Source organism: Oncorhynchus nerka, linkage group LG15 (assembly GCF_034236695.1).
Source record: "Oncorhynchus nerka isolate Pitt River linkage group LG15, Oner_Uvic_2.0, whole genome shotgun sequence".
NCBI lineage: Eukaryota > Metazoa > Chordata > Actinopteri > Salmoniformes > Salmonidae > Oncorhynchus > Oncorhynchus nerka.
Window position 1 is genome coordinate 35,960,713 of NC_088410.1, and position 26,859 is coordinate 35,987,571.

Below are 26,859 nucleotides of genomic sequence, written 5' to 3' on the forward strand. Positions count from 1 at the left end.
AGAGAAGGCCAAATAAACAACGCAGAGTGAGAGAGGGGAAGAGAGAGAGAGAGGAAGAGAGAGAGGAAGAGAAGAGAGAGAGAAAGAAAGAAAGAGAGAAAGAAAGAAAGAGAGAAAGAAAGAGAGAGAGAGAAATAAAGAGAGAGGGGTAGAGAGATTAGAAGCCTGTTAAACAAGGCCAAACAGCCAGCAGCCAGAATGGTCAATAAAGAAACATGATACAATGAATCCCACTGCACTAAACACAGACTTCATAGACTTCAATGGCTAGCCACAACACAGTCATATTGACATACACACATAAACACACTGTAATACGATACAAGTGAGTCTGTGGGCACACATTACGAGGAATGCAGTGGTACCCCATAGGTAGCCTGAGACTGATAGGTCTATGATTTAGCTCACAGACTCACCGCCATTATTTGTAGTAAATGGGTTTGGGAGGAGATATTGTGGTGTGTTTCTATGGAGGTTCATGGCCATTGGGCCAGACTGAGGTATGGGCTCACAGTAGGCGTAGGAGGGATGGAGGGAGGGTTACAGTGTTACCGACACAGTGAATCACAGTGTTGGTGTAGCAGGTGTAGTAGAAAACACACATACACTAATGCAAACACGCACACACGCACACGCACACACGCACACACGCACACACGATCATAGTAGACTGACTCACCATTTGGCACAGGTACCGGTGAGGAGGTCATCTGATGTCACCTCCCAGCATCAGTTCAGTGGCTGGTGTATAACACCTCTGACACCATATAAGGGGAGTGAGACCAGGAGAGTGAGCAGATCATCATGTTGATTTTATGACAGTGTTCGCACTCGTGATTTGCTGTGGGATTGCATGGCAGTTGATGCGTATAGCCGGTGGATGTATAAGCATGTGAGTGAATTTACGAACGTGTGTATGCAGTGCGTACCTTTGGGTATCTGTTTCTGTGTGTTTGTGATAATAGCTGCAAGTGATGTCCTGATTGGTTGGTTGTGGCGAGGCACTATAAAGCGCCCGATGTCTGATCAACAGCACCCCCCCCACACACACACACACAACTGGCTCAATCATTCATATCCATGAACAAACACTCTCTCGCAAGCAGGCACACACACATGTACAGAACACACTGCCAGTAAATACTGAGGATAATGAAGACAGGCACACACACATGTACAGAACACTCTGCCAGTAAATACTGAGGATAATGAAGACAGGCACACACACATGTACAGAACACTCTGCCAGTAAATACTGAGGATAATGAAGACAGGCACACACACATGTACAGAACACACTGCCAGTAAATACTGAGGATAATGAAGTCAGGCACACACATGTACAGAACACTGCCAGTAAATACTGAGGATAATGAAGACAGGCACACACACATGTACAGAACACTCTGCCAGTAAATACTGAGGATAATGAAGACAGGCACACACACATGTACAGAACACACTGCCAGTAAATACTGAGGATAATGAAGACAGGCACACACATGTACAGAACACACTGCCAGTAAATACTGAGGATAATGAAGACAGGCAGAAACTACTGGCAGCTCAGAGCTCACAACACTAAATAGCTACACATCCTTAACGGCTGGTTAGTAGATACAACGCATTTAAATGAATCAGAATAATCTTTCTGATCCCCAAATCAGCAAGCAAAACTGATTTCATTTCTGACAGCATAACTGCAACGACGGAAAGAAGGCCCGAGAGATAATGGAACGTGTTCTGATATTTGGAGCCACACAGGCACCCGTAGGGGTTGGCGATAGACAGAAAGATGATGAGCTGCAGTTTGTTTTGGAAAGTGGTGGTTCAAATGGTGGTTCAACACTAGAGAAGAAAAGTAAAGAGACACAGCTAATTAGGAAGCATTCCGTACGGTAGCATCATCGCTAACACTGAGGCACCTCACGGTAGCATCATCGCTAACACTGAGGCACCTCACGGTAGCATCATCGCCAACACTGAGGCACACAACCACACAATCAAGCCCCGCCTTAACTCAGCTCACTGGTCACCATGCAACACCCACCCGTAGCACACACCCCAGCAAGTATATTTCACTGGTCATCCCCAAAGCCAGCAACTCATTTGGCTGCCTTTCCTTCCAGTTCTCTGCTGCCAATGACTGGAACGGATTGCAAAAATTACTGAAGCTGGAGACTTATATCTCCCTCTTTAACTTTAAGCATAAGCTGTCAGAACAGTTTACCCATCACTGTACCTGTACACAACCCATCTGTAAATAGCACACCCAACTACCTCATCCCCATATTGTTATTATTATTATTATTCTTTGCTCTTTTGCACCCCAGTATCTCTACTTGCACATCATCATCTGCACATCTATCACTCCAGTGTTAATGCGAAATTTTAATTATTTCACAACTGTTACGAATCCCTTTTGGCCCGACAGTTTAGGGGGGATGGTAATGAGACCCGTAACATAACTCATGCAAATTATTATTGTGACAAAGTAAAAGTGTGCACGAAATAACCATGACAACAGAAATCTACCGTCAAACTCTAGGTTTATTTATAAACACACGGTAATGGGGGGAGCAGGAAAAGGGGCTGAGCTGGACCCAAGGAAAGAAACAATAAGCATCCAAAACACCCCTAAGCTAGACTAGCCTACTTTAACAACAGCTAACTAACTAACCAAAAATACAGTGGGTGGTCCGCCCAGTTCTAACTAGTGTATTTAACAAAGTTCACCTACGGGTAGTGTATGCCCATGGGCGACTTGTCTTGGTTTCCCCCTTTCCCACCAGCAAACAAACAAACACCATAAACAAAAACAATACTCACAGGTGATGACAAAGTGCTATGAGGTGCTTAAACAAAAGAGAGGTTAAGACACAAAGCGAGAGTGAAACACAGAGACCTACAGACATGGCATTTACAGAGAGATTGCGCTAGAGATTGCTAGAGAGCAAACAAATGATGGGGTTTTTAAACCATGGGGAAGGAACTGTGATAGGGTAGGAAATAGGAGGAGGTGTGTCTTCTGATTGATGATTGATTGTTGACTGATTGGGGAGTGATAGTTTTCACCTGTGAGGGGAGAAGGAGAGAAAAGAAACACACACAGGACACACACACACAGGATAACTGTATCCGTAACACTCCCACCCTTAAAGAAGCAACCCTAAGGATTGCGACCACAGTATTACAATGAATACTCACAACAATAACAAAGTCAACCTTGCCAAAACATACAACAATCATTACACACGAGACAAAGCATCTGCCAACACATTATCAGAACCCTTTTTGTGGCGGATCTCCAAATTATAATTTTGTACAATCAGCGCCCAACGCATAAGGCACAAAGCGAGAGTGAAACACAGAGACCTACAGACATGACATTTACAGAGAGATTGCTAGAGAGATTGCGCTAGAGATTGCGCTAGAGCAAACAAATGATGGGGTTTTTAAACCATGGGGAAGGAACTGTGATAGGGTAGGAAATAGGAGGAGGTGTGTCTTCTGATTGATGATTGATTGTTGACTGATTGGGGAGTGATGGTTTTCACCTGTGAGGGGAGAAGGAGAGAAAAGAAACACACACACACAGGTTAACTGTATCCGTAACAACAACTATGGCCTATTTATTGCCTTACCTCCCTAATCTTACTACATTTGCACACACTGTACATAGATTTTTCTATTGTGTTATTGACTGTCCGTTTGTTAATCCAATGTGTAACTCTGTGTTGTTGTTTTTGTCGCACTGCTTTGCTTTATCTTGGCCAGGTCGCAGTTGTAAATGAGAACTTGTTCTCAACTGGCCTACCTGGTTAAATAAAAAAAATGGAGTACATTATGATAAGCTGTAGGCCACACTATCTACCAAAAGAGTACTCTTCTATATTATTCATAGCCGTAAAAAACAACACTATGGTTTCATCACTGCTAACACTGAGGCATACTGTAGGGTAGTGTCATGCCGTGTCCCTTTCCGGGTATAGATCATGGCCCCTCCCTCCCTCCACATCATAGAAGAGAACTGAACAATGTCCATGTTTTGGAGAATGTTTAAACGGTCGGTGGAGAAGCCAGCTACGACCCCGGTCCGTTTTGTTTCATGTTTGTGACCTCATGAAAGACAATACAGCCACATTACCATTTTAGTCAATTAGATTCTTGCTACGTAAGCTTAACTTTCTGAACATTCGAGACGTGTAGTCCACTTGTCATTCCAATCTCCTTTGCATTAGCGTAGCCTCTTCTCTAGCCTGTCAACTATGTGTCTGTCTATCCCTGTTCTGTCCTCTCTGCACAGACCATACAAACGCTCCACACCGCGTGGCCGCGGCCACCCTAATCTGGTGGTCCCAGCGCGCACGACCCACGTGGAGTTCCAGGTCTCCGGTAGCCTCTGGAACTGCCGATCTGCGGCCAACAAGGCAGAGTTCATCTCAGCCTATGCCTCCCTCCAGTCTCTCGACTTCTTGGCACTGACGGAAACATGGATCACCACAGACAACACCGCTACTCCTACTGCTCTCTCTTCGTCCGCCCACGTGTTCTCGCACACCCCGAGAGCTTCTGGTCAGCGGGGTGGTGGCACCGGGATCCTCATCTCTCCCAAGTGGTCATTCTCTCTTTCTCCCCTTACCCATCTGTCTATCGCCTCCTTTGAATTCCATGCTGTCACAGTTACCAGCCCTTTCAAGCTTAACATCCTTATCATTTATCGAGAGTTCATCAATGAGCTTGATGCCTTGATAAGCTCCTTTCCTGAGGACGGCTCACCTCTCACAGTTCTGGGCGACTTTAACCTCCCCACGTCTACCTTTGACTCATTCCTCTCTGCCTCCTTCTTTCCACTCCTCTCCTCTTTTGACCTCACCCTCTCACCTTCCCCCCCTACTCACAAGGCAGGCAATACGCTCGACCTCATCTTTACTAGATGCTGTTCTTCTACTAACCTCATTGCAACTCCCCTCCAAGTCTCCGACCACTACCTTGTATCCTTTTCCCTCTCGCTCTCATCCAACACTTCCCACACTGCCCCTACTCGGATGGTATCGCGCCGTCCCAACCTTCGCTCTCTCTCCCCGCTACTCTCTCCTCTTCCATCCTATCATCTCTTCCCTCTGCTCAAACCTTCTCCAACCTATCTCCTGATTCTGCCTCCTCAACCCTCCTCTCCTCCCTTTCTGCATCCTTTGACTCTCTATGTCCCCTATCCTCCAGGCCGGCTCGGTCCTCCCCTCCCGCTCCGTGGCTCGACGACTCATTGCGAGCTCACAGAACAGGGCTCCGGGCAGCCGAGCGGAAATGGAGGAAAACTCGCCTCCCTGCGGACCTGGCATCCTTTCACTCCCTCCTCTCTACATTTTCCTCCTCTGTCTCTGCTGCTAAAGCCACTTTCTACCACTCTAAATTCCAAGCATCTGCCTCTAACCCTAGGAAGCTCTTTGCCACCTTCTCCTCCCTCCTGAATCCTCCCTCTCTGCAGATGACTTCGTCAACCATTTTGAAAAGAAGGTCGACGACATCCGATCCTCGTTTGCTAAGTCAAACGACACCGCTGGTTCTGCTCACACTGCCCTACCCTGTGCTCTGACCTCTTTCTCCCCTCTCTCTCCAGATGACATCTCGCGTCTTGTGACGGCCGGCCGCCCAACAACCTGCCCGCTTGACCCTATCCCCTCCTCTCTTCTCCAGACCATTTCCGGTGACCTTCTCCCTTACCTCACCTCGCTCATCAACTCATCCCTGACCGCTGGCTATGTCCCTCCCGTCTTCAAGAGAGCGAGAGTTGCACCCCTTCTGAAAAAGCCTACACTCGATCCCTCCGATGTCAACAACTACAGACCAGTATCCCTTCTTTCTTTTCTCTCCAAAACTCTTGAACGTGCCGTCCTTGGCCAGCTCTCCCGCTATCTCTCTCAGAATGACCTTCTTGATCCAAATCAGTCAGGTTTCAAGACTAGTCATTCAACTGAGACTGCTCTTCTCTGTATCACGGAGGCGCTCCGCACTGCTAAAGCTAACTCTCTCTCCTCTGCTCTCATCCTTCTAGACCTATCGGCTGCCTTCGATACTGTGAACCATCAGATCCTCCTCTCCACCCTCTCCGAGTTGGGCATCTCCGGCGCGGCCCATGCTTGGATTGCGTCCTACCTGACAGGTCGCTCCTACCAGGTGGCGTGGCGAGAATCCGTCTCCACACCACGTGCTCTCACCACTGGTGTCCCCCAGGGCTCTGTTCTAGGCCCTCTCCTATTCTCGCTATACACCAAGTCACTTGGCTCTGTCATAACCTGACATGGTCTCTCCTATCATTGCTATGCAGACGACACACAATTAATCTTCTCCTTTCCCCCCTCTGATGACCAGGTGGCGAATCGCATCTCTGCATGTCTGGCAGACATATCAGTGTGGATGACGGATCACCACCTCAAGCTGAACCTCGGCAAGACGGAGCTGCTCTTCCTCCCGGGGAAGGACTGCCCGTTCCATGATCTCGCCATCACGGTTGACAACTCCATCGTGTCCTCCTCCCAGAGCGCTAAGAACCTTGGCGTGATCCTGGACAACACCCTGTCGTTCTCAACTAACATCAAGGCGGTGGCCCGTTCCTGCAGGTTCATGCTCTACAACATCCGCAGAGTACGACCCTGCCTCACACAGGAAGCGGCGCAGGTCCTAATCCAGGCATTTGTCATCTCCCGTCTGGATTACTGCAACTCGCTGTTGGCTGGGCTCCCTGCCTGTGCCATTAAACCCCTACAACTCATCCAGAACGCCGCAGCCCGTCTGGTGTTCAACCTTCCCAAGTTCTCTCACGTCACCCCGCTCCTCCGCTCTCTCCACTGGCTTCCAGTTGAAGCTCGCATCCGCTACAAGACCATGGTGCTTGCCTACGGAGCTGTGAGGGGAACGGCACCTCAGTACCTCCAGGCTCTGATCAGGCCCTACACCCAAACAAGGGCACTGCGTTCATCCACCTCTGGCCTGCTCGCCTCCCTACCACTGAGGAAGTACAGTTCCCGCTCAGCCCAGTCAAAACTGTTCGCTGCTCTGGCCCCCCAATGGTGGAACAAACTCCCTCACGACGCCAGGACAGCGGAGTCAATCACCACCTTCCGGAGTCACCTGAAACCCCACCTCTTTAAGGAATACCTAGGATAGGATAAAGTCATCCTTCTCACCCCCCCCCCCTTAAAAGACTTAGATGCACTATTGTAAAGTGGCTGTTCCACTGGATGTCATAAGGTGAAAGCACCAATTTGTATGTCGCTCTGGATAAGATTGTCTGCTAAATGACTTAAATGTAATGTAAATGTAACTCTGTTTATACAGGTGCCTCCATTATGAGGTTTGCGTCTAATTATTGTATAAAATTAATGAGTAAAGATGAAACTATTTGTGAAATGATGTAATGCTATGTTAAACCGTTAATGTGAGAGAATTGTATTCCCTTTAAAGTTTAACTGAGTCATTGGCCCTAGTCTGCAGCTAGAAATTATGTCAACCTGAGATGCAAAGACCGACAACTGCTGAAACATCTATTCTATAGAACATTTCTGAATGGTACTCTGAAGTATCCATTCTAACCACGAAAGACTTCAGGGAAGCAGAGAGATGCTCGGATGAACTTTCCAACAGAAGGACTGACGATTCCAACAGAGATCCAAATGACACACTGGGAGTAAATATATATTGATTGCAAGTATTCCCAAAAGAGTGAGCGTTCATGTCCAAAGGATTAGCATTTCAATTAATATAATTATCAACTGTGTAGTGACTCTTTTTGTCTTTCCCACCCTTCTTAGTCCACACCCACTTCCCTTTGTCCACCAAGCCGTCATATCAGCATAGCCCACTCGGGAAACGCCCCCTATCATTTCCTTGTAACCATATCTACTATTTGTTGGTTTACGCATTTTTGTGATTATTTAGTTAGTTAGTAAATAAATGATTAAGACAATTGATGTATGGATGATTCATGGTAAAGGCTGGGTTCGTGTAGATAACCAACAATTTACAACGTTTGGAATGAGACTAACGTGAGGTAAAGAATAATTAATTAATTAGAAGACTAATTGATCATATGTTAAAATATCTGAAGAGTTATATTCGGAAAATTATAACTTTGTAATCTGAAGATTTTCCTTGGTGCCCCAACTTCCTAGTTAATTACATTTACATGATTTGTTTAATCACATAATAATAGTTACAGAGAATTGATTTGATAAAATAACAGTCTTCAATTTAATGATGCCAAAGACACGACAGTAGCATAATCACTAACGGTAGAACAAGCTGAGCCAATAAAGTAACTAAACAGCACTGTAGCTTACTGAAGAGACACTAAGTGACTGAAATCAAAAGGAATGGCTGGACCTCAGTCAGTTCTTCTCTGCCTAATGTAAAATAAAAAAACGCATCCCATGATGCATCTCCTCTCCCATCTCAAGGCTGATTTGTCCTTATTGCAACAAATCGGCCTGCATTGATTTGCCCATAGAAGCCCAATTGATTTTCCATTTTAGAGCAAGGTATGGGTATTTGTGCTCGCAGTGGAAGGAGAGGCAGGGGAGGCAGAGGCAGGTGTTGGCACTTCGCACCTGAACAGAGGCAGACAAAATTCGAGCAAGGTTTGCCGTCCAGAGAGACATCAGAGATTGTAACATTCTCCGTTTCACGGAAACATGGCTCTCTCGGGATATGTTGTCGGAATCGGTTCAGCCACCGCGCCGACAGAGATAAACACCTCTCTGTGAAGAGGAAGGGTGGGGAGTGTATGCCTCATGATTCACGACTCATGGTGTAATCATAACAACATACTGGAACTCAAGTCTTTCTGCTCACCCGACCTAGAATTCCTTACAATCAAATGCCGGCCATTTTACCAACCCAGAGAATTCTCATCAGTTATAGTCACAACTGTGTACATTCCCCCTCAAGCAGATACCAAGACGGCCCTCAAGGAACTTCACTGGACTCTATGTAAACTGTAAACTATATATCCTGAGGCTGCATTTATTGTAACTGTGGATTTTATCAAAGCAAATTTGAGAACAAGGCTACCTAAATTCTATCAGCATATTGATTGCACGACACGCAGGGGAAATACTCTCGACCACTGCTACTCTAACCTCCGCGATGCATACAAAGCCCACCCCCGCCCTCCCTTCGGCAAATCCGACCACGACGCCATCTTGCTCGTACCGTCTTATAGGCAGAAACTCAAACAGGATGTACCAGTGACGAGAACCATTCAACGCTGGTCTAACCAATCGGAAGCCACGCTTCAAGATTGTTTTGATGACATGGACTGGAATATGTTCCGTTCAGCCCCAGAGAACAACATCAACCTATACGCTGAAGCGGTGAGTGAGTTTATAAAGAAGTGCATTGGAGATGTTGTATCCACTGTGACTATTAAAACCTACCCTAACCAGAAACCGCGGATAGATGGCGGCATTCACGCAAAAATTTAAGCGCAATCCACCGCATTTAACCAAGGAAAGAGGTCTGGAAATATGGCTGAATATAAACAGTGTAGTTAATCCCTCCACAAGGCAATCAAATAAGCTAAATGTCGGCACAGGGACAAGGTGGAGACGCAATTCAACGGCTCAGACACGAGACGTATGTGGCAGGGTCTACAGGAAATCACGGACTACAAAAACAAACACAGACACACTTCCAGATAAACGAAACAACTTCTTTGCCCGCTTTGAGGATAATACAGTGCCACCGTCGTGGCTCGCTAACAAGGACTGCACCCCCCCCCCTTCTCCGTGGCCAACATGAGTAAAACATTTAAACATGTTAACCCTCACAAGGCTGACCCAGACGGCATCCCTAGCCACGTCCTCAGAGCATGCCCAGACCAGCTAGCTGGTGTGTTTACAGACATAGTCAATCGCTCCATATCCCAGTCTGTTGTCCCCACATGCTTCAAGATGGCTTCCATTGTTCCTGTACCCAAGAAGGCAAAGATAACTGAACTAAATGACTACCGCCCGTAGCACTCACTTCTGTCATCATGAAGTGCTTTGAGAGACTAGTCAAGGATCATATCACCTCCACCTTACCAGCCACCCTAACCCACTTCAGTTTGCATACCGCCCCACACTGCACACTGCCCGATCCCATCTGGACAAAAAGAGTACCTATGTAAGAATACTGTTCATTGACTACAGCTCAACATTCTATACCATAGTACACTCCAAGCTCATCATCGAGCTGGAGGCCCTAGGTCTCAACCCTGCCCTGTGCAATTGAGTCTTGGACTTTCTGACGGGCCGCCAGGTGGGGAAACATTTCCACTTCTCTGACCCTCAACACTGAAAGGACAGCAGTGGAGAAGGTGGAAAGTGTTAAGTTCCTTGGCGTACACATCACGGACAAACTGAAATGGTCCACCCACATAGACAGTGTGGTGAAGAAGGTGCAACAGCGCTTCTTCAACCTCAGGAGGCTGAAGAAATTTGGCATGTTACCCAAAACACTGACAAACTTTTACAGATGCACAATCGAGCATCCTGTTGGGCTGTATCACAGCCTGGTACGGGAACTGCACTGCCCTCATCCGCAAGGCTCTCCAGAGGGTGGTGCGGTCTGCACAACGCATCACCGGGGGCAAACTACCCGCACTCCATGACACCTACAGCACCCGATGTCACAGGAAGGCCAAAACGATCAAAGACATCAACCACCCGAGCCACGGCCTGTTCACCCCTCTTTCATCCAGAAGGCGAGGTCAGTACAGGTGCATCAAAGCTGAGACAGAGACTGAAAAACAGCTTCTATTGCCAGGCTATCAGACTGCTCAACAACAATCATTAACTTAGAGAGGCTGCTGCCTACATTGAGACCCAATCACTGGCCACTTTAATAAATGGATCACTAGACACTTTAATAATGCCACTTTAATAATGTTTACATATCTTGCATGACTCATATCACATGAATATACTGTATTTTATACCATCTATTGCACCTTGCCTCAGCCATCACTCATCCATATACTTATATCTCATTCACCCATTTAGATTTGTGCGTATTAGGTAGTTGTTGGGGAATTGTTAGATTACTTGTTAGATATTACTGCACTGTTGGAACTAGAAGCACAAGCATTTCGCTACACTCACATTAACATCTGCTAACCATGTGTACATGGCCAACAAAAGTTGAGAGTAAAGTCGAGAGAGTGTGTATGAGTCATTTTAAATCCTTTGAAACTAAAGAATAAGTTAGCATTTACATACAAATACACTTCTAATAAAGGCTTTAGATGTATGGCAGCACAATACAGCATATTATTATAGAATAATATGTGATCATTGCTACAATATCTTCATCATCCCTATTATCCTGAGACCTAAAGAAAGCACTTGGCAACAGAAGCCCACAGAATAAAGTCACACGAAGAGAAAGTCGCTTTTCTTAAAAGACAAACAGGGATCCATCTCAGATGTTCACCTGTGTCATGAGCTCATCTCACCTGCTCATCTCACCTGCTCATCTCACCAGCTCATCTCACCAGCTCATCTCACCTGCTCATCTCACCAGCTCATCTCACCAGCTCATCTCACCTGCTCATCTCACCAGCTCATCTCACCTGCCCTCTCACCTGCCCCTCTCTGCCAAGGCATCTATCAATAACAGCTCTCTGGACTGATGATCACAACTGTTGACTGTCGTTTTATTTGAGATGAACAGTAGGGCATGAAAGTTCAGTGGCAAACAGCTACGTATAAAACTCTTGTTAGAGCTTCTGGAATCTATTTTCTCCTTTTGGGTGAAAACCTACGGGAACTTTTGCCAATTCTAAACTATGACTGACCTCTGGCTTCTGACCCAAGGAGCCTCTTCCTCTCGCCTCTGGAATGAACAGAACCAGAAGGAAAGGTCAACTCCTGAAAGGTGCATCATTGGAGAAAGAGAACAGGGCATCCCTTATCGATTCGTCAATCAACACGTCTCTCTCTCTCTACATCTCCAACACTGTGTTTCCAACCTGCTAAATGTAGAGTACAGCCCCATTGTACTCAGTACTTCTTCTGATTGATCCATTTCAGGGTCAGATTTGAATGTAAGGTATTTTCTGATTTGATTAAACAGAGAGAGAGAGAGGGGATAACAGTGGGGAAAGACAGAGGGAGGTCGTGTCAAAGGACAGTAGGCTGAATTTGAACGCATGCCGACACTGTAGACTTGTGTGCAGGAGACTGTGGCATTACCTCTACACCAGCCAGGCCACAACAGGGTCAGAATTTTGACACATTTCAGAGTAAGAGTCAATGCAGAATAAAACATTCACTAACTCTCAACATGAAGAAAAGCATAAGCTAAAGCATGTCCAATCTGGGAAAAATCATCTGTAGGTTTTAAACAAGTTATTTTTGACTCAAATTCAAGCAGATGCCTATTGGGTTGCATTGAGTTGTGTCGGTGCACCAGTTAGCCGGAAACGGGCAAAACATCTGTTGGGAGTCCATTTAGTATGAAGAGTGAAAACACAGGCTGTGGGGTTTCACAATTATTTTACACTTGCTGAGTAAACTTTTTCATGCTCAATGCCAGTGGCTTTCTGTGTTTTGATGTGTGTGTGTGTGTGTGTGTGTTGACCTTGAACCGATACAAAAGCAGCTATTGTCAACAATTCAGAGGAGCGCAACAACAGTCTTTTATTTTATTTCTCTCTCACTGCTATACTTCCTTTCCTTTCGACTACCTGCCACTCCTCTTCTCTACATTCCTCCGCTCTCTCTCTATCCATCTCTCATTCCTGGGGGCTCAGCGATTGTTCTTGTTATCGTGGGACGGGTTGTGAAAAATGAGGCAGGTGGTAGCGATTCATCAACGACTGAGGTTCGCGCAGTGCCTGGTGTTCTGAGGGAAAGGAGGAGGAGGAGGAAGGAAAAAGAAGGGATGACAGGGTTTTTCATTCCTGAGGCCAAGCCTGATGAAACGATTGCGGATCCACTCTGCCGCATCAGACAGACAGGTAGATACTAGATTGGGGGTCTCCTCCCAATGATTTGCCTGGCATCGGCTTCTCTCCCCTTACACCTCCCACCCATCCCTCATCCCTGATTCCCCGCCTCTCCAGGTTGCGGTACAAAATGCTCATCTCCCTCCCTCTCTTTTTATTCACTGTGTTTCGCCTCTGTCTATTCGCGTGGAAATTGATGACAGAGTAGTAGTAGAAAAGGCAAGAGATTGATAGTTGGAAAGATGGACAACTCCCCCTCCCACCCCATCTCTCTCTTTTTGTGTCTTTGATTGCGCAGTCCCAGTGCGTGTTGGGAAAGAGAGGCATGGAGGCAGGCGCCGGGTATCCTGCCAACCCTCTTTGTGTCTGCCAGAAAGGACCCAGATGCCTGCTGCTGCCTCTGGCACACTGTGCCTCTCTAGTCTATACTCAATGGGCCTCAGATAGAGGGAGGGGTGGGAACGAGAGGAGGGGGAAGAGGGGCGATGGAAATAACCAGAGGGGGGACGGAGAGAGAAAGAGAAATGGGGCAGACGGAGAGAAAAAGAGAATGAGAAGAGAGAAAGTAAGAGAATTGAGGAGAGTTTAAGGCGAGAGAAAGAAAGAGGAGAAATTAGAGAAATGTAAGTGAAGATGGCAGATAAGATAGAGACACAGAGAAACAGGAGAAACAGGAGAAACAAAAGAAGGATGAGAGAGAGAGGAAATGAGAGAGGATGAGAGCATCCTTCAGGTTATTCCTATTTGGAGATCAAACCCCCTCATCATGTCTTCGGCTTCAACATCAAAAGGAACACTCGCCTTTTGCCCTTATCAAACAAGCACAATAACATCCGTGTAACTGTCAGGATTTGAACCCTGTTCTCCGACGGGAGAAGCCAACGTCTTGACCTTTGGACCAAGAGGACATTTCCTTTTGGCTTGAGGGCTGACACTGATCTGGAAGTCGAAGGCAATGAGAAACCATGACCGACTCCAGTCCGCTACACTTGCACACACACGCATAAACACGCACACACACGCACACACTTTTCTTGTCTAATTAAAAGGTGTGTTGTCACTGAACCGTATTTTATTTGTGCATCTGAATCCCTGGGGAAATTCAGCATATATACCATCATGCCAGTGTTTTATCATTAAAGGTTGTATGCAGCAGTTTTAATCTCAACATCAAACAATTTATGGGTAACAATTAAATTAAATTGTTTTCAATTATAATGGTTAAAAATAAACAAAAATAGCTTCTTAGCAAAAATGTTGCTAGAACTGTCTGGGAGTGGTCTGGGTGGGGAGGGGGGAACTGAAAACCAGCTGTTATTGGCAGAGAGATTTGGAACTCCCTTTCTTATTGGTTTATTAACTAATTTACCACCTGGTGAAGTCACCATGGCAGGCCAAAAATCCGTCCCACCAAAACAGGCAGACATTTCAGGCGGTCTTTCCAAACAGCTCTTACACTAAAAGGGCATTATCATAATTTTCACAATTTCACAGTATTATTCCAACCTGACAGTGTGGAAATATATATAAAACACAGAAAAAAGCTCATTTTTAGACTGCACTGGCCTTTAAATAATCCAAAAGAATCCCTACTTTCACCAAGAAGTTTTCTTATTAATTAGTTGTCCTCGTCCCTGCCGAGTCTATTCATCTCCACAACATTTCCCTGACATTTTGGAGATCAGTGGGAAAGGGCAGCAGTGTGTATATCAGCATGAACCTAATTGAAAACTTCAACTCATTTAATTTAGTTTAACCTGAGGTCCACAGCTATTGGTTAGGACTGAGGGGAGGGTGGGGTGATGGAGGAGGATAGAGGGAAATGATTGGTTAAGAAAACACAGCATTGGGCAGCATCCATCAGTTCTGGGAGGGAAGAGCTGTACAGGTCTGTGAGGGACTATCGGTAATGTTACCGTGGTGATCAATGAGGATAAATACAATAGAAAATGTTGTTTTTTTCGCCTCGGATGGGTCACATGATCAGAAAAAAATCTGGGTTCTTGTAAAAGATTAAGTAGATGAAAAAGCTAAACTCAGGTACGAATGCACATGCACACACCTACCTCAAACCACTACAATAGCTCTCTCCCATCTGCATTGAATTCCTGTACTCCATTTCTCCCTCGCTCCTGTCGTCCCTCTCCTCCCCTCAGATCCCTTCATCTTCTCTCCTGCTGATCCATCTTTCATCCCCTCCTTGCTCTCTGTCAGAATCCTATTGCTTTCCTGCCACGCTTTCTCTCCCTCCAGCATGAGTCAGTGAGAGAGGTGCTCATTCCCTTTGCCCTGCAGGGGGCTGTGAGAGACAACAGGAGGCTCACAGTCCAGAGGCTTACAGAGGAATGGGTACTCCAGCTCTACCCAGTGGTCCAGGGGATGATAGGCTCTGGGTATCTACCAGAGGAGCACATTTTCTGTAATGAGATTCCATTGAGATAGAGATTGTGGACTTCAAGGGAGACCGGTTATGGGAAGGGAGCATGACGATTCTCTGCCTAACCCCTACAAGAAACCTGTGGAGTAGCGGAATGCAATCGTAGAAGTATCCATTATCAATTTCCTTGAATTACTTTGATCTAAACCTGGAGACCCTATTGAGATAGAGCACAATGCTTCTCTGACTAAACTCTATAAGAAGGCTACAGTGCAGGGTTAGGCTACAGTGCAGGGTTAATCGTACCAAGTATTTAAAAGCTTGCGCTTATACTGGCCCTTGCAGAGTAAGATTACCCACCATCCCTGTCTGTAGAGAAACGGTATGGGATAAACTTAACAAGACAGAGGCCTCCACTGATGAATAAAGCAACAGTCTTCCTGTTGAAACCCTGACCATATTGCCACTGCTAGAAACCACTACTGATCCATGACGCACCAAATCCTCCCCATTTTCTCGTTACCCACCATGTCGGAGACAGTAGCATACTGTACAGTTAGAGGGGTTGAGCACAATCCAGCCCTCATCAGAACAGTGCCAGAACCAGAGGTTCCGTGCTGGACTTCTGGGCTGGGGAAAGTCCCACTACAGTAGTACAGAGGACGGAAAATATCTGCACTGCATAGCTGATCCACAGAGGTTTTTAAGTGGAAGGGCGTGAGAGGAGTTTTTAAAGGGGAAGGGAGATAAGGGAGTTAAAGCCTGGAGATTCAGAGAGGGGCAGCCTTGCTCACTCGGCAAAAACCTTCCTGTCTCTTTTCCCTTTGTTGAGAGAATGATCAAAAGAGGACGAGGGGTGAGAGAGAGCATCGCTCCAGCCATGGGGGAGTTCAAAGGGGGATAACTTTGGAATGTCAGGATACGGGCTGCATTTCAAATGGGTGTGTGTGTGTCCAGTGGATGCATGCATCTCCGTGTGTGTGTGTGTGTGTGTGTGTATGCACGTGACTAAGCAAGAGTGTGCACGTCTCTATGTGTATCTGTATGTGTGCGCGTGCCACGTATCCATGCCTACTGTACTGTAACTGGGCATGCGTACATCCTTTGTATCCTCATATGACTCTTGAAGCGCTAAAGCTTTGATGACTCACTAAAAGGAGGGGATGATGGGAGACTGGCTGTTGTCTGGGAGGATGATCTCTGGATCTAAGGCTGCCTTAGCCTTCCATCCTTCTTTCTTCCCCCTCTCCCTCCCTCGCTCCATCCGAGGAGCTCTCACCTCACACCAGTGGCTCCTCAGAAGAGGAGGATCATCCTACTCAGTGAATTTCATAAACATAGTGAAACATTTAAATATATTCACATCACCAAATAACTGACTAAAACATACTGTTATGCAATGAGGGTCTACAGTAGCCTCAACAGGACTCTGTAGGTTAGAACCATAGTCGGAGGACAGCTAGTTTCCATCCTCCTCTGGGTACATTGATTTCAATACAAAACCTTGGAGGCTCATGGTTCCCATTCCATAGACTTACACAGTAATTATGACAACTTCCGGAGGACGTCCTCCAACCTATCAGAGCTCTTGCAGTACTAACTAATATCTTCTCCATCCAATCAAAGGATCAGAGAATTAATCTAGTACTGAAAGCATAAGCTACAGCAAGCTAGCACTGTAGTGCATAAAATGTGGTGAGTTGACTTAAAGAGAGAGAAAGACAATAGTTAAAGTTTTGAACAAATTATCTTGTTAAAAAATTAAGGAGAAGCAGCAGAGAGAGAGCTAGCTATATTTTTTTGTTAGTTTACCTTCCACTTTGTTAGCTAATGCAGCTAATTTAGCCTACTCAACAACCTGACTCAGAGGAATGCTATTTATGTTAACTAGCTGGCTAAGGCTATCCAACAATGCAACTCTTCCAAGTCAAGGTAAGCTTTCGGTTTTGATTATTTATTGCCACCGGGATTCTCCGGTGTAACTGCTAAACTGTTAGCTGTACATACACTGTACTGCATGATTGTACACATGGATTGGATTGTGAGTTTATTAACACTTTAGGTCTAGTTTGTAAACTATAACATTAATAAAGTGACAATGATGTAGGCTGTCTATCGGTTAGCGGTATGAAGGTTTGGCTTGGAGAGGTTTTTGCTCCTGGTCACAGACAGCTGTTGTGTTGTGCACTGAAGTCCACAAGCAAAGGGAAAAGGTGAGATGAGGAGAGCGTGTAGACGTGAGAAGGAATTATACAATGAGCAAAGTGATGATGCTGTATGTGGCTGCTATGAAAGTGAACTGTGTGTGCAGGTGATCAGGATGTATTTATTCCACAGATTCTGTTGCAAAATGTTTCTTCAACTAACGCAAACGGAATGAAACAGGGAAGGACCTACCTACATTTGTCCAAAAGATACTCTTGTTTAAGTTGCAAACTGTTTGGACTAATGATTACACCCCAGATCAGGTAGATGCAGTCAAGAGTGTGCACGGTGGTATTAAATGAGTCACTGTCTGCCACATTGATTGCTCCAATTTGTCTCACGAACCTACATCCTCTCCCTAATCTTGAACGGCACAAACCACCACTGCCTCACACCACCTTTTCTTCCCTCCCTCCCTCCATTCCTCCCTCTTTCAGAGCTCAACCCAAGGTGGTCCCACTGGCTCACCTCCCACCCCTCCCACTGCAGAGAGGCTGTCCTGGGAAAACACTAGTGCCTGGTATAACCTCTGTAAGGACATTAAGGGCTCAGCACTGGGCTGGCAGCCTGGCACAGATCCAAAGAGTGCAGAGAGAGAGACAGAAGGGGACAGAGAAGGAGAGAGAAAGAGAGAGAGACAGAGAAGGAGAGAGAGACAGAGACAGAGAGAGATAGAGAGAGACAGAGAGAGAGAAGGAGAGAGAGACAGAGACAGAGACAGAGAGAGAGAAGGAGAGAGAGACAGAGACAGAGTCAGAGACAGATAGAGAGAGACAGAGAGAGAGAAGGAGAGAGACAGAGACAGACAGAGAGAGAGAAGGAGAGAGAGACAGAGAAGGAGAGAGAGACAGAGACAGAGAGAGATAGAGAGAGACAGAGAGAGACAGAGACAGAGAGAGATAGAGAGAGACAGAGAGAGAAGAATTAGAGAGAGACAGAGAGAGAGAGAATTAGAGAGAGACAGAGACAGAGAAAGGGAGACATCAATACCAGCAATATATCTGTTTGAAATGGGACTGTGTTTTATCTCCCTCCACAGCATTGGGGACTGCAAAAGTGTTAGTATTTGTAAGCCACGGCAAATGCCTGCAATGAGTGCTTTACCTGTGTGTGTGTGTGTGTCTGCAGAAACACCTACCCATTTCCTCTATGCTCAGGTGTCTGCAGCAGTTGGGAAGTGGACACGCAGGTACTCTCTGGAGCGCATGTCCGCCCGCAAACCCAAAAAGATAGCAGAGGGGTTAACTTCTGCTGCCGTCAACACCACCGATTAGGCCTCTGTCTTAAAAGCCGTCATAAAACCGCACACCTGTGTATTCTGCAATATCTCTGTGCATGTTTGAGTTATGACACTACACCTCTCAACTTAGAATCCCCACGTCCTCCTCTGCATAGGATTAGAAAAAAAGCAGCCTAAAACAAATCAACAAGAACACCCTCACAAAGATTTGCTGCATGCTTCATCTTGACATGACAATGCCAACAATTCATCCAACAAATTGCTTTAAAAACTCATCTACAAATGTTTTTGATTTCCGACCTGCCTTTGTTCTTGCTACGTGACTCAGTAAGAGTCGTGGATTGTGTGTGTGTGTGAGATTTGTTTGTGCGTGTGTGGTTGTGCATTAGCTGTAAAGTCATGGATGGTATAAGGTCGGTATGAGGATTTAGAATGAACGGGGGTTGAGAACGTGTTTGGTAATGAATGTGTGGCCTTGGTAAAGCCCAAGTGTCAGTTACCTTAATGAGAACCGTCAGAGTGTGAATTCCACTGGGGATTTTTCTTCTCTCTCTGTCAATCAGCAAGGACCCGAGTCATTCCATTTGCAGCTGAAGCCCCTGAATTACCCAGCACCCGCATGAAAACGTGTGTACACACACACACTGGCACAGACAGACACTGTGCACAGACACACACAAAAAAACTTCACAACCGTGGTGAACAGGCACTCAAACAGATCTTAACCCCCCCCCCAAAACATCATAAAACACCCGTGTCAAACTTAGATTCATCTGGAGTCTGGTCCCGTAGCTGTTGGCGTGGCGCACGCAGAAATAACATGTGGGTTCCAACTTCCTCATTATCATAACTTCCCATAGCACTCAGCGAAGTACAGAGACAACACTCGGCTGATTTGCCACTGCTTTGGATGGGAGAGACAAGAGACAAGGAGAGAGAGAGAGAATGGAGGGAGCAAAAGACAAGGAGAGAGAGAGAGAGAATGGAGGGAGCAAAAGACAAGGAGAGAGAGAGAGAGAATGGAGGGAGCAAAAGACAAGGAGAGAGAGAGAGAGAGAGAGAGAGAATGGAGGGAGCAAAAGACAAGGAGAGAGAGAGAGAGAATGGAGGGAGCAAAAGACAAGGAGAGAGAGAGAGAGAATGGAGGGAGCAAAAGACAAGGAGAGAGAGAGAGAATGGAGGGAGCAAAAGACAAGGAGAGAGAGAGAGAATGGAGGGAGCAAAAGACAAGGAGAGAGAGAGAATGGAAGCGAGACAGAGAAAGAGAGATGTGGGTGATGCATTGGCGTGTGGTTGACAGAGGGAGAAGGTAGATAAGGTAGTGGCAACAGAAATGAAGGGATCTGATTGAAGCTTTGTCCACCAGTCTCCTGTTGTCACCCGTAGGGCTCTTACACTGGGTACAGGACAGCTCAGCTGTGGCACCATTTCACACAAACATGTACATTTGCATGCCCGCACGCACACTCACATGCTTGCAGACATGTTTCCGCACGCATGCACGCACACACGCACACACTCTCTCTCTGACTCTGCGCCCTGGCCTCGTTCCACTGGCCTGAGGCACGGCTATTGCTTTCCCCCTGCAGCCCTACAGCAGTTTGTCTGGCTACACTATCCCTCTCTTCCTCTCCCTCCCTCTCCATCCCTCTCTTCCTCTCCCTCCCTCTCTTCCTCTCCCTCCCTCTCTTCCTCTCCCTCCCTCCATCCCTCTCTTCCTCTCCCTCCCTCTCCATCCCTCTCTTCCACTCCCTCCCTCCATCCCTCTCTTCCTCTCCCTCCCTCCATCCCTCTCTTCTCTCCCTCCTTCCTCTCCCTCCCTCTCTTCCTCTCCCTCCCTCTCTTCCTCTCCCTCCCTCCCTCTCCATCCCTCCCTCCCTCTCCATCCCTCTCTTCCTCTCCCTTCCTCTCCCTCCCTCTCTTCCTCTCCCTCCCTCTCCATCCCTCTCTTCCTCTCCCTCCCTCTCCATCCCTCTCTTCCTCCCTCCATCCCTCTTCTCTCCCTCATCCCTCTTCCTCTCCATCCCTCTCTTCCTCTCCCTCCATCCCTCTCTTCCTCTCCCTCCCTCCATCCCTCTCTTCCTCTCCATCCCTCCTTCCTCTCCCTCTCCCTACTCCAGTGGGACTGGGTTTCTGGTTCAAGCTGAAAATGTCAAACAGAAATATATTAACATTTAGAAAACCTGAGGGCTTCAACAAGCAGCAGCGTTTAATGCTGCAGTAGTATCACCTCCGCCGAGGGATAGAAAGCACACCTGCAGAGTCAAATCGTTCAAAGTAACTTATTTCTTTCTGCCACATTATGAATATGAACTATTTTGGCAATATTTCACACATGACGAAATATTAATAATTGGTGATACTTGCTCAGGGGTAAAACGCAAGTTGTGTGGCGTGTAGACTAGTTCAAATCCCTGGTAAGACCGTAGCTGGACACACGGTATACTTGCGCATGATGCGCTTGAGTAAAGAGTCAAATGTTTTTTTATTTTATTTATTTCACCTTTATTTAACCAGGTAGGCTAGTTGAGAACAAGTTCTCATTTACAACTGTGACCTGGCCAAGATAAAGCATAGCAGTGTGAACAGACAACACAGAGTTACACATGGAGTAAACAATAAACAAGTCAATAACACAGTAGAAAAAAAGAGAGTCTATATACATTGTGTGCAAAAGGCATGAGGAGGTAGGTGAATAATTACAATTTTGCAGATTAACACTGGAGTGATAAATGATCAGATGGTCATGTACAGGTAGAGATATTGGTGTGCAAAAGAGCAGAAAAGTGAATAAATAAAAACAGTATGGGGATGAGGTAGGTAAAATTGGGTGGGCTATTTACCGACTATGTACAGCTGCAGCGATCGGTTAGCTGCTCGGATAGCAGATGTTTAGGGAGATAAAAGTCTCCAACTTCAGCGATTTTTGCAATTCGTTCCAGTCACAGGCAGCAGAGAACTGGAACGAAAGGCGGTCAAATGAGGTGTTGGCTTTAGGGATGATCAGTGCGATACACCTGCTGGAGCGCGTGCTACGGGTGGTTGTTGCCATCGTGAACAGTGAACTGAGATAAGGCGGAGCTTTACCTAACATGGACTTGTAGATGACCTGGAGCCAGTGGGTCTGGCGACGAATATGTAGCGAGGGCCAGCCGACTAGAGCATACAGGTCGCAGTGGTGGGTGGTATAAGGTGCTTTAGTAACAAAACTGTTGAGTCACATCTCCGAGCCTTTGTCAAGAAATCTTACCGTACACCCTGATCACCCGCTACAGTAGAACACGTGGCGTGCACTAAGCACACTAACCACCTTAAGTGAGATGCATTTGTCGCACTCAATCCCCATCCATGATAACACAGCAGGAAGAGGACAGCAGTTAGTGTGATGACTCTGCTGGTGTAATTCCTCATAGTTAGTGTCTAGCCTCTCTCCTGCATTGTGTGTTTTCTGCGTCTGCACAGTCATTTGTTTCCATAGAGGAGAGGAGATCAAATGTACTGGATACAGGACCTGGGTTCAAATACTACTTGAAATAATTTCAAAGCTGAGCTTGATTGAGCGTGCCTGGATCAATGGACCAATAGAATAGTCCAAGAAAATTATTCTCGCCCATCTGACACTCCAGGCAGGAGTGTTTGAACCCAAGTCTGCAGTAGACTGAATGTGTTTGGGTTTGAACCCAGATCTGCAGTAGACTGAATGTGTTTGGGTTTGAGCCCAGGTCTGCAGGAGACTGAATGTGTTGGGGTTTGAACCCAGGTCTGCAGTAGACTGAAAGTGTTTGAACCCAGGTCTGCAGGAGATTGAATGTGTTGGGGTTTGTACCCAGGTCTGCAGTAGACTGAATGTGTTTGGATTTGTACCCAGGTCTGCAGTAGACTGAATGTGTTTGATCACAGATCTGCAGTAGACTGAATGTGTTTGGGTTTGAACCCAGGTCTGCAGGAGACTGAATGTGTTGGGGTTTGAACCCAGGTCTGCAGTAGACTGAATGTGTTTGTACCCAGGTCTGCAGTAGACTGAATGTGTTTGTACCCAGGTCTGCAGTAGACTGAATGTGTTTGTGTACCCAGGTCTGCAGTAGACTGAATGTGTTTGTTCACAGGTCTGCAGTAGACTGAATGTGTTTGTACCCAGGTCTGCAGTAGACTGAATGTGTTTGATCACAGGTCTGCAGTAGACTGAATGTGTTTGGGTTTGAACCCAGGTCTGCAGTAGACTGAATGTGTTTGAACCCAGGTCTGCAGTAGACTGAATGTGTTTGAACCCAGGTCTGCAGTAGACTGAATGTGTTTGGGTTTGAACCCAGGTCTGCAGTAGACTGAATGTGTTTGGGTTTGAACCCAGGTCTGCAGGAGACTGAATGTGTTGGGGTTTGAACCCAGGTCTGCAGTAGACTGAATGTGTTTGAACCCAGGTCTGAGACCCAGGTCTGCAGGTCTAGACTGAATGTGTTTGTACCCAGGTTTGCAGTAACCCAGGTCTGCAGTAGACTGAATGTGTTTGGGTTTGTACCCAGGTCTGCAGTAGACTGAATGTGTTTGATCACAGGTCTGCAGTAGACTGAACCCAGGTCTGCAGTAGACTGAATGTGTTTGAACCCAGGTCTGCAGTAGACTGAATGTGTTTGGGTTTGAACCCAGGTCTGCAGTAGACTGAATGTGTTTGGGTTTGAACCCAGGTCTGCAGTAGACTGAATGTGTTTGGGTTTGTTTTGGTGGGTGGGTGTTGTTAATGTGTCAGTGTCAACAGACAGAAACACAAAGCTCTGTGGGGGTTGAATTATTCAAAGGAGAGGGGAGAGAGAGGGCGAGGGAAGGACAGCAATAGATTGTAGGGGGGAGAGAAAGAGAGAAAGGGAGAAATGTGACAGGCATGCGCACCCACACAGACACACACACAAACATTGACAAAAAGAGTGAGAGAGACACAATGAGTTTCTGTACGTAGTGTACGTGTGTGTAGCTGCTGCAGTAGGAAGAGAGAGACGCCCACAAAACACAGATTAAAGCCTTCCCTTTAAACAAACACAGAAGCCAGAGTCCCAGCGGGGACACCGGCACACAAAACAACCATCAGCATCCCTTTACCTCTGTCTACAAAGACCCACCCCGGCCCAGCGCTATAACACTGCCTCCAACAATCACTCACTTCCAAATTCCATTTGTTACGGCAACAACCTGGGGAGCAGCATTTCCTGTTGATTCGGATGCAGAGCAGAGTAATGGATGAGTATCTCACCTCAGGGCTCTCAGGAAACACAATGTTACAGAGCAGGTGTGATGAGCAGAGCAGATATTGGCAATAGTGTTGTGACATTTACACTCCCGAGGCAAATGTTCATATTTGCTGTTGAATAGAACGACTAACATCACTAGAGCAGCGAGTCATTGTTTGTTTTAGGCGTTTTTCACCAGTCTATCCTTTTAACGTCGTTACCCTGCCTGCAGGACTTTTAACGTTGTTACCCTGCCTGCAGGACTTTTAACGTCGTTACCCTGCCTGCGGGACTTTTAACGTCGTTACCCTGCCTGCAGGACTTTTAACGTTGTTACCCTGCCTGCGGGACTTTTAACGTCGTTACCCTGCCTGCGGGACTTTTAACGTCGTTTAACGTTGTTACCCTGTGCCTGCGGGACTTTTTAACGTTGTTAGGTTACCCTGCCTGCGGGCGTTTAACGTTGTTACCCTGTCTGCAGGCGTTTAACGCCTGCGGGTTACCCTGTCTGCGGGCAGGTTACCCGTTTGCGGGAACGTTGTTACCCCTGTCTGTTACCCTGTCTGCGGGACTTTTAACGTTGTTACCCTGTCTGCGGGACTTTTAACGTTGTTACCCTGTCTGCGGGACTTTTAACGTTGTTACCCTGTCTGCGGGACTTTTAACGTTGTTACCCTGTCTGCGGGACTTTTAACGTTGTTACCCTGTTACCCTGTCTGCAGGACGTTTAACGTTGTTCCCCTGTCTGCAGGGCTTTTAACGTTGTTACCCTGTCTGCGGGACTTTTAACGTTGTTACCCTGTCTGCAGGACGTTTAACGTTGTTACCCTGTCTGCAGGACGTTTAACGTTGTTACCCTGTCTGCAGGACGTTTAACGTTGTTCCCCTGTCTGCGGGACTTTGTGTGACACTGGACACATCAGTGTGCTTTGTCTCGTCAACAATTCACCCCTTTGGGTACAATAAAGCTTTACCAAATTGAATTGATTACTACTACTAGCCCTAACTGATTGGCAATGGTCAGTGCCACAGGACTGGCGCTGTTCCTGAGCTGCAGTAATCAACTTCCCTGGTGAGCCCTCTGAGTCCTTCCTCCCTAAAGGAAAGAGAGCAGAGTGGTGTTATGTCTTTAGCATTAGTTCCTTGTTGTCCATTAACAACTTAATGTCTTCCTGTCAGTTAGTATGGATTTCTGCTGTCCGGAGATAATTATATGGCCACATCCGCTTGTCTGGTAATTATCACATGTGTGTGTACACACACAGTTCACTGGGAGTGTGTGAATGGTGCGGCGTTATTCACTGTACGGTCTGCATGGCCTCCGTCAACATTCGGTGAAAGGACTCTTACTGTCCATTAGCTTTGTTTGTGGCCTCATTAGGAAAGGCTAGGAAGAAGGGAGTGTGTGTGTGTGTGTTATTGACACAGACTTGTCAATCTTCCTCTCAGGGCGCAAGTGGGTGAGATGGAGAGCTTCATCATGTCCGTGTAAAAGCGCGTGTTCCTCCGCACTCAACGCACTGTGCATACAGACTCTGCTGCAGTGCCTTGACTCTTCCCTCAGCCCTCTGCACCATCAACTCCTCACTGCAGACTCCAACCATGATGTCACCTTTCTCTTTCATCTCTCTCGCTCTCTCTCTCTCTCTTTTAACTGTAGAGATCAGACAGACTGAGGGTTTTTCTTTCTCTCAGTTTTAACAGGTACAGTGAGGAGGGGAGGGGGAGAGGAGAGGAAAGAGAGGAAGGGAGGAGAATAGACGAGAGGAAAGGAAAGAGGAGAAGAAGGGAAAAGATGAAAGAAGGGAAATGGAAAGGACAGGAGAGGAGAAGAAGAATGGAAAAAGAGGCAAGGGTTTTAAGTTTACATTCTGAACTGCAACCTAGTTAAAATAGTTAAAATAATTTTGCTACAGTATGATCCCCAACCCATCTCACATGAACGGTATACATGCCCAGGTCCTTAACCCAACCTGTCAACCCAAATCCCTGCTTCCGGTGCCCCAAAACACCTCATTAACGTACACGCTCCAATTTGTCCCTCTTCCTGAATGCATAAACAATGCCTGTGCCCTTATTTGGCAAACCTCCGCCACCTGCTCCTGTGTTTGGGTCCCAACAGTAAACTGCAATTAAACGCTGAGGAGCACGAGCATATTGTTGTTTCCACAGCACAAGAAAACTTGGCAACCTGTCGCTGCTGGCTCTGAGCTATCATCAGTGTATGTGTATGTGTACACACCTGTTTGAGTGCTGGCTGGCAGCAGTACAGCTTATCAAGGGTCAACGTTAATGACCGTCTGGAGAGAGAAAGAGAGAGAGAGGTGTAGAGAGACAGACAGGTGTAGAGAGAGAGAGGTGTAGAGAGAGAGAGAGGTGTAGAGACAGAGACAGAGAGAGAGAGGTGTAGAGAGAGAGAGAGAGAGGTGTAGAGAGAGAGAGAGAGGGGTAGAGAGAGAGAGGGGTAGAGAGAGAGAGAGAGGTGTAGAGAGAGAGAGAGGTGTAGAGAGAGAGAGAGAGGTGTAGAGAGAGAGAGAGAGGTGTAGAGAGAGAGAGAGGTGTAGAGAGAGAGAGGTGTAGAGAGAGAGAGAGAGAGAGAGGGAGAGAGAGAGGTGTAGAGAGAGAGAGGTGTAGAGAGAGAGAGAGGGAGAGAGAGAGGTGTAGAGAGAGAGAGAGGTGTAGAGAGAGAGAGGAGGTGTAGAGAGAGAGAGAGAGAGAGGTAGAGAGAGAGAGAGAGAGGTGTGTGTAGAGAGAGAGAGAGAGAGAGAGGTGTAGAGAGAGAGAGAGGTGTAGAGAGAGGTGTAGAGAGAGAGGTGTAGAGAGAGAGAGA

At 46.6% G+C, this 26,859-nt stretch overlaps 1 pseudogene; it reads right to left on the minus strand.

Annotated features, from left to right (window-relative positions):
• Positions 1–15,247: 15,247 nt before the first annotated feature.
• LOC135559821 (endonuclease V-like) overlaps positions 15,248–26,859 on the minus strand; it is a 37,288-nt pseudogene continuing 25,676 nt past the window's right edge.